Genomic DNA, 8,525 nt, shown 5'->3' with positions numbered 1-8,525 from the left:
TTGTTGTTTTTTTACCACAATAAAAAATTTAAGCAAACAAACAAAACAGACAAAAGAGTCTTCAGGATCACCCAGTCCGTCCTGTTATTTTGCAGACAGCACAGAGACTTGTCCAAGGTCACCATGCATTTATGCAAGGTGACCCAACTCACAGCTGGATATGCATGATGTTCCAGCAGCTCTGGTGAGTTCCTCCTCCTCTTTCGCAGGGCAGAAGAGGAGCCCACGGCCCTGCGGTGCTCCTGAGCAAAGCCAGGGTGGTGGGGAGAGGCTCTGTGAGGCTCTAGGTTCTCCTGAGTCTTGCTCTCTTCTTCCCCACGCCCTCATCAGCCTCTGGGTTGCTCATTTTTACCGGACACATACATAACCATGGAAAGAAGTCAAGTGCCACCTTGGGTCTTTAAGATGCAGAAGCCTAGAGTGTTGCCAAAGAATGGTAGAGTGAGCACACCCAGCACCTGGGAAAACTTTTCTGAGCTCTAGTTCTGAGTCATACTTCCAGCAGACACCACCCCATCTCGGATCAGAGTTTTCCTGGCCTCCAGGCTGAGGTGTTTGCAACTTTCTTGTTTCTGGGTCTGCATGCAACTTTCTGCTCAGGCTTGTGGAGACCCTACCACAAGCTTTGAGGCCTTCAAAACGCCCCCACTGCAGAGCTTTCGTGAATGCAAAACTCTTTGCTCAGTATGAAAGATCCTCTCTGTCCTGATCCCAATCACTTTCCCTATCATAGCTCATTGGAACCTAATATTTCGTAGTGGTCAAAGATTGGGGTCAGGGTTGAGTTCCACTTTAACAGCCTTTATGTCTGTAAACTGAATCATTTATCTCACTAAGCCTTGGCTTTCTTTTAAGAAACACAGAGATAATGGCCAGCACATGCCTGTAGTCCCAGCTACTCGGGAGGCTGAGGCAGGAGGATCACTTGAGCCTAGGAATTCAAGACCAGCCCGGGTGATACAGTGAGTCCTCATCTCAAAAAAAAAGAAGAAAGAAAGAGAAAAAAAGAAAACCAGAGCTAACTATATCCAGTGTGTGAGGGTTTCATGAGACAATTATTCTAGATCTTAGCCCAGAACCCCATGCACTGTACGTACTCTTTAAAGTACTTGGGAAGTGGAGCCATTGTCATCGCAGAGGTGCCCTCTGCTCCAGCAGAGCGGGCTTGCTACCAGATCCAGACACCATCTGCCACTTCTGCCTCTGCCTTGCTCTGTCTTCCCCCTTCCCCCTTCCCTGAATCCTGCCAGACCCTGACCGACACCACCCTCTTCTGAAGCCTTTGCTGACCCTCCCTGCAGCAAAGTATCTGTAGTGCAGGTTGATTGGTATGTCTCTGGGTGATAATGTAGCTGTAGGGAACTGCTACAGACGGCTTTTGCTTAACGTGCCCTCAGAGGTGGTCATGGACCGCAGAGGGCTCCAGGACCTGAGGCAGATGCTTTGACTTCCTCTGGGAGCATTCCAAAGTTCTCTGAGCAGATCCCACAGTTCCCGTCTTCACAGGAAGTCTGTGAGACCTCAGGGAGGTACCTTCATGACCCAGTTTATTGGCCACTGCAAGCCTTGGAGAAAAAGTGTGCATCATTTACAAAAGACTCTCTTGGGGATGCTGCATGGGCCCTCCTGGTGGGCTGTAGGCTATGCTCCAATTTACCCAGTAAAGAACTCTGAGTGGTGAGGTTGGCTTCCCTCTGCACCATCCCAGGTCCACGGGCTTGATCTCTGCTCCTCCATCTCCTGCCTCAGTTAGATCCAAAGTCAAGGCCCACTCTTTCCTGTACCCACAGCAAATGCTCCCACCTTGGATTCTCTTAGGACTTGAGGTTCCTCTCCTGGACATGACTCCAGTTAGCCTTGTGCAATTATTATTTGGTGTATGATTTGCTCCTCTCTTGGATTAGGAGCTCCTTAGGGCAGGGATTATGTTGGACCAATTTTTCTTTCATGTGCAGAACCAGGCACACATTGAACTTGGCTCATGCGTGGTGCCCAGTGGTTAAGTATTTGATGGTTAAGAGTTAACTTAATTGTTATGACAGTGAAGATTATAACTCCCATTTACCACATGTTCATGTTCTGTGTGGCACAGCGCTAAGTGCTTTACATACATTATCTCAGGTAACCCTCACGTCACTTCTGTAAGAAAAGCATTACTATCCTCTTAAAGATGAGGATTGGAGGCTTAGGAGGATTGGAGGTTAAGTGACTTGGTCAAGGTCACAGAGTAAAGAAAAAGTAGAGCAGGGGTTTTTTGGTTTTGTTTTTTTTTCTATTGTTTTTAGCAGAGATGGGGTCTCGCTCTTGCTCAACCTGGTCTCAAACTCCTAGCCTCAAGTGATCCTCCTGCCTCGGCCTCCCAGAGTGCTAGGATTACAGGTGTGAGCCACCACACCCGGCCCAAAGCTGGGGTTTTAATTCAGTCTGTACATGAATGGATAAATATATGGATGGCCAAGTGAAACACACTTAGAGAGCATCATTGCATTTGCAAAATTTCCACCTCACGTCTGAATCCAGTCATGCAAGCCTGAGGGCAACTGTCTTCCCCCAGACAGTGGGCCCAGCATCACGGTGTGGGCTGCCTATTTGTTGCTGCCACTGGTCCAGATCCAGCTAGGGGTCTGCCAAACTGACAAGTCCCTAGACTATACAAGATGATCTGCACAGTGGCTTCTGTCCTGGCTTCATCCTTGTAGTTGTCCTCAGTGAGATGACTGCTGAGGAAGAATTCAGTGACGCCATGGGCACATAAACCAGGGTGAATCAGTATACTGGGGCTTGGGCTAGGGCCGAGGCAGCCTTTGTCCAGGAAATGGTCCCTTCAAGGTGGCATCAGGGTGGGAAACTTGTCCTTGTTTGCACCCTGTTGTCTCCTGACTTGCTCTAAACCTTTCATCAGCACCTGAACCAGAGCCGAGCTCCACATGGATGATCCCTTCCTTGGGTCAGGATTAACTCTCTTTGGCCTCTAGGTAGCTAAGGGGCATTGATATTCAATGAAAAATGTTTCCATACTACTCAGAAACTCCTGTGACATGTCTGTGATTTCTCATTTTATGGATGAAAAAAATGAGCTTCAAGGAGAGCAAGTGCTTTCCCGAGGTCACCAGCAAGCTCCTGGGAGAGATGGGCCACTACTCAGGTCTCCGGGCTCTCTGCCTGGAGCTCTAACTACTGTATTGCAATGCAGTTGTTCAGGGTTAAAGTCAACTACAGTTTTGCTTATTTGAGGCAAAGCTATCAGAAGAAAGACACGATTTTGAAGACTCCAAATACATTTAAGCATTTCCACAGACAGATGGCTCCTTCAGCCTCTCCTTCTTTGTTGCGAGTTCAAGGCTGCTTGGTAGAGTGGGGAAAGAATTGACTTTGGAGACAGATGGGCCTTGGCTCAAAGCCTTGGGCTTTGGCCCGTGGGCAAATCACTTTCTCTAAACCTGGGACTGTTACCTGTAAAATGGGAGCATTAGCCTACCTGGCAGGGCTGCTGCGTTCCTGCTTATTTGGGAGCTCAGGTCTAATGTCATTTTCAGTGTTCCCTGACCCACTATCTAAAGTGGCCCCTCCGGAGGACTTTTGGTTTAACTTAGAAGTCATTGCTCCCATTCTTACAAGAAAAATAAGGAAAAACTGGAAATCCATCAGTGAATTGAGTTTGTGGGGCAAGTCCCCACCTGGAAATCTGACCAAAAAAGGCTCAGCCAGCAGAGCTCGGCTGTCATCTGCTTACCTGGAGCAGAAGACGGGTAAGGAACAGTCCAGTACGGTCCCCAACTTGAAGTAGTTTGACTTATAATTTTTTTGCTTTATGATGGTGTGAAAATGATACACATTCAGCAGAAACTGTACTTTGAATTTTGAATTTAATCTTTTCCCAGGCTAGTGATATGTGGTATGATACTCTCCTGCTGCTGGTCTAATGTAAGTGTTTTGAGCATGTTCAAGGTAGGCTAGGCTAAAATATGATGTTTGGTAGGTTTAGTGTATTAAATGCATTTTCTTTTTTAAAATTTGTATAGATTTATGGGGTACAAGTGTAATTTTATTAGATGCATAGATTACATAGTGGTGAAGTCAGGGCTTTAGGGTATCCATCACCTGAACAGCATACATTGTACCCATTAAGTAATTTCTCATTGTCCACCCCGCTCACATCCCACTACCCTTCCAAATCTCCACTGCCTTGGAAGTGGAGGCATCTGCACTCTATGTCCATGCGTACACATTATGTAGCTCTCACTTATACATGAGAACATGCAGTATTTGTCTTTCTGTATCTGACTTGTTTCACTTAAGATTATGGCCTCCAATTCCATCCATGTTGCTGCAAAAGACGTGATTTCATTCTTTTCTATGACTGAATAGTATACCATTGTGTATATACATCACATTTTCTTTTTTTGCTCACTGCAACCACGAACACCTGGGCTCAAGCAATCCTTCTGCCTCAGCCTCCCAAGTAGCTGGGACTACAGGCATGTGTTACCATGCCCGGCTAATTTTTTCTATATATTTTTAGTTGTCTAGCTAATTTCTTTCTATTTTTAGTAGAGGTGGGGGTCTTGCTCTTGCTAAGGCTGGTCTTGAATTGGGTATGGTTCTTGCAGATAAAGCCCATGGAAGTGGGGGAGCCACCACTAAGACTGCAGCCCCTGGAAATTCCTCCTTCTCACACTTGTCCACACTCTGCCTGCAGCAATTCTTCAAAATTATGACAGAAGCTCTTCGACTTACATCCCAGCAAATCCAGCAAATCCATTGTAAGTTGAAAATATTATAAGTAGAAAATGCTTAGAACTGGAGACCATTATCCTAAGTGAAGTATCTCGGAATGAAAACCATTGTGCCCGTGTGTACCCATCTATCAGCTCCCACGTATTAGTGAGAACACATGGTGTTTGGTTTCTCTTTGAGGAGGAGTATGTAGGGAAGCCCAAAGTCAAGAGAGAGACAAAAGCAATGACACTAGGGGAATTTGAATCCTTTGGCATTATTGCTATAGCAAACATGAAACACACCCCAACTTCTGCTGAAATTACCATAAATCTTCACACTAAAGATCCATTTACCTCAATTCCTGTTATGATACAACACATCCAGCTTTCTACAAAATATCACAAGACATGCCAAAGGACGAGAAAAAACACAGTCTGAAAAGACACAGCAAGCATCAGAATCAGATTACAATGTGACACAGACATTAGAATTATCAGACAGGAAATTTAATATAATTATGATTAATATATTAAGAGTCTAAAGGAAAAAGTAGACAACATGCAAGAATTGATGGGTAATGTAAGCAGAGAGATGAAAACTCTAGAAAGAATCAAATGAAAATGCTATAAATAAAAAAAAAACTTGTAACAGAAATGAAGACTACCTTTAACAGCTGAGAACTTCCCAAAATTAATGACAGACAGAAAACCACAGATTCAGGAAGCTCAAAGAGCACCAAGTGGGATGAATACCAACTGATAGAATTGGAAAGAGAAATAGCCAAACCTACAGTCGAGGATTCAACATCTCTTTGTCAGTAATGTATAGCTCAAGCAGGCAGAAAATCAGTAAGGATATAATCATCTAAGCAGCTCTATTAATCAACTGGATTTCATTGACATTTATAGAATACTCCACCCAACAACAGCAGAACACACATTCTTTTCAAGCTCACATGGAACGTTCACCAAGATAGACTGCAGTGTGGGCCATAAAACACACCTTATCAAGTTTAAAAGAATGGAAATCATTCCAAGTTTGTTCTCAGATGACAGTAGAATTAAACAATAAATCAACAACAGAAAGACAGCTGAACAATACCCAAATATCTGGAAACTCAACAACACCCTTCTTGCTAGAATTTAAACAATTCTTTATGTTTATGAATACATAATAGCTGTATATATTTATGGGGTATGTACATGTGGTATTTTGATACAAGCATACAATGTGTAATGATCAAATCAGGGCAATTGGGATATCCATCACCTCAAACATTTATCATTTCTTTATGTTAGGAACATTCCAATTTCATTCTTCTAGTTATTTCAAAATATACTAGGCTGGGCCAGTTGGCCCACGCCTGTAATCTCTGCACTCTGGGAGGCCGAGGCGGGCGGATTGTTTGAGTCAGGAGTTCGAAACCAGCCTGAGCAAGAGCGAGACCCGTCTCTACCAAAAATGGAAAAATTAGCCAGACGTCATGGTGTGTGCCTGTAGTCCCAGCTACTTGGGAGGCTGAGGCAGGAGGATTGCTTGAGCCCAGGAGTTTGAGGTTGCAGTGAGCTATGATGATGCCACTGCACTCTACCCAGGGCAACAGAGCAAGACCCTGTCTCAAAAAAAAAAAAAAAAGAAATATACTGTAAGTAATTGTTAACAGTAGTTGCCTAGTTGCCCTATTATGCTGCCAAACACTAGATCTTATTCCTTCTATCTAACTGTATTTTTGCACACATTAACCAATCCCTCTTTATCTCTCTTCCCCATGACCCTTCCCAGCCTCTGGTAACCATGATTCTACTGTCTTATCTCCACGAGATCAATTTTTTTTAGCTTTCAACATATGAGTAAGAATATGGGATATTTGTCCTTTTGTGCCTGGCTTATTTCACATAACATAATGTCCTTCAGTTCCATCCACGTTGTTGCGAATGACAGGTTTCATTTTTTTGTGGCTGAATAATATTCTGTTGTGTATATGTACCACATTTTCCTCATCCATTCATCGTTGATAGACACTTAGGTTGATTCTATATCTTGGCTATTGTGAATAGTGCTGCAATAAACTCGGGGGTGCATACTGATTTCCTTTCTTTTGGATATATACCCAGCAGTGGAATTGCTGGATCATATGGTAGTTCTGGTTTTAGGTTTTTGAGGAATCTCCATACTGTTTTCCATATCAACTGTACTAATTCCCATTCCCACCAACAGTGTATGAATATTCATTCCCCTTTCTCTGCATCCTCATAAGCATTCCATTTTTTTTGTCCTTTTGATAAAAGCTATTTTAGCTGGAGTAAGATGATATCTCATTGTGGTTTGATTTTCATTTCTCTGATGATTAGTGATATTGAGCATTTTTTCATAGACCTGTTTTCCATTTCCATTCTTCCTTTGAGAAATGTTCAGATATTTTGCTCATTTTTAATCAGATCAACAACATACTTCTAAATAACACTCCTGCAATTAATAAGTAAGTATAGCAAGGTGACTATACAAAGGTCAATTGCTTTCCTATATACCAGCGATGTACAAATAGAATTTGAAATAACAAAAAATATTCGTTATAATAGCACCAAAAGATACTTAGGTATAAAAATCTAACAAAATATATACAGATCTGGAAAATTGCAAAATTCTGATGAACTAAATCAAAGATGATTTAAGTAAATGAAGGGCTATTCCATGCTCATAGATTGAAAGACTCAATATTGTTAAAATGTTCATTCTTCCCAATTTGAAGTGCAGATTTAATGCAATCCCAATCAAAATCCCAGTAGGCTATTTTGTAGATATCAACAAATTGATTCTAAAGTTTATATGAAAAAGAAGACTTAGAATAACCAACACAATATAAAGAAGAATAAAATTGAAGTACTTACACTACCCAATTCCAAGACTTACTATTAACGTGTAGGTATAGGAATCAAGACAGCATAGTATTGGCAAAGTAGATATGTAGACCAATGGAACAGGAGAGCAAGCACAGAAATAGACCCACAAATATGGGTCACTGATCTTTGACAAATGCACAAAGGCAATTCACTGGAGAAAGGATAATTTTTTCAACAAACAGTGTTGAACAATTGGAAATATATGTAATAAAATAAACCCAGATCCACACCTTGCACCTTTCACAAAAATTAACTCGAATCATGCACCTAAATGTCAAATAATGTGGATTCCCCCTGTGGCCCTCTATTTCCTTCATAGTACTTACCACACTCTGAACTTATATTCATATAATAAATTTATTTGCTTCACTGTTTATTATGTCTCTTTCCAGCTACTCTGTATGCTCCAGAGGGATGGCTACACCTGGTAGGTGCACAATAAATAACCATTATTATTTTCAAATTGTCCCTTAGTCTAGTTATACTTTCTTAGTATAATTATTAAGAGATGTGGAGGCCAAAGCGAAGTATTTTTACACAAAATTAAGTGCCGAGTATACTTTTGTGGAAAGAAACACAAAAAGGAAACGTTTTTGTAGTTCATGAAAGATCCTGTTGTGCATGTCGACGCCATAAAATCAGACATGAGGGCCTGACCTCAGAATCCACCTCCCACGGTGCTTACCAGGAACTGGGGTGGGGTTGGGGCTCGGGGAGATGTTGGTCAAAGGATACACAATTTTACTTAGATAGGAGGAATAAATGAAAAAGATCTGTTGTACAACATGGTGGCTATAGTTAATAACAATATATTGTAGACTTGAAAATTGTTAACAGAGTAGATTTTAAGTGTGCTTGCCACAAAAAATGATAAGTATGCATATGTTAATTAAACAACATGGTATA

This window comes from Propithecus coquereli, unplaced genomic scaffold (genome assembly GCF_000956105.1).
Source record: "Propithecus coquereli isolate 6110/MARCELLA unplaced genomic scaffold, Pcoq_1.0 Scaffold80, whole genome shotgun sequence".
Taxonomy (NCBI): domain Eukaryota; kingdom Metazoa; phylum Chordata; class Mammalia; order Primates; family Indriidae; genus Propithecus; species Propithecus coquereli.
The sequence above is the reverse complement of the archived record's forward strand: the minus strand, read 5'-3'. Positions refer to the sequence as shown.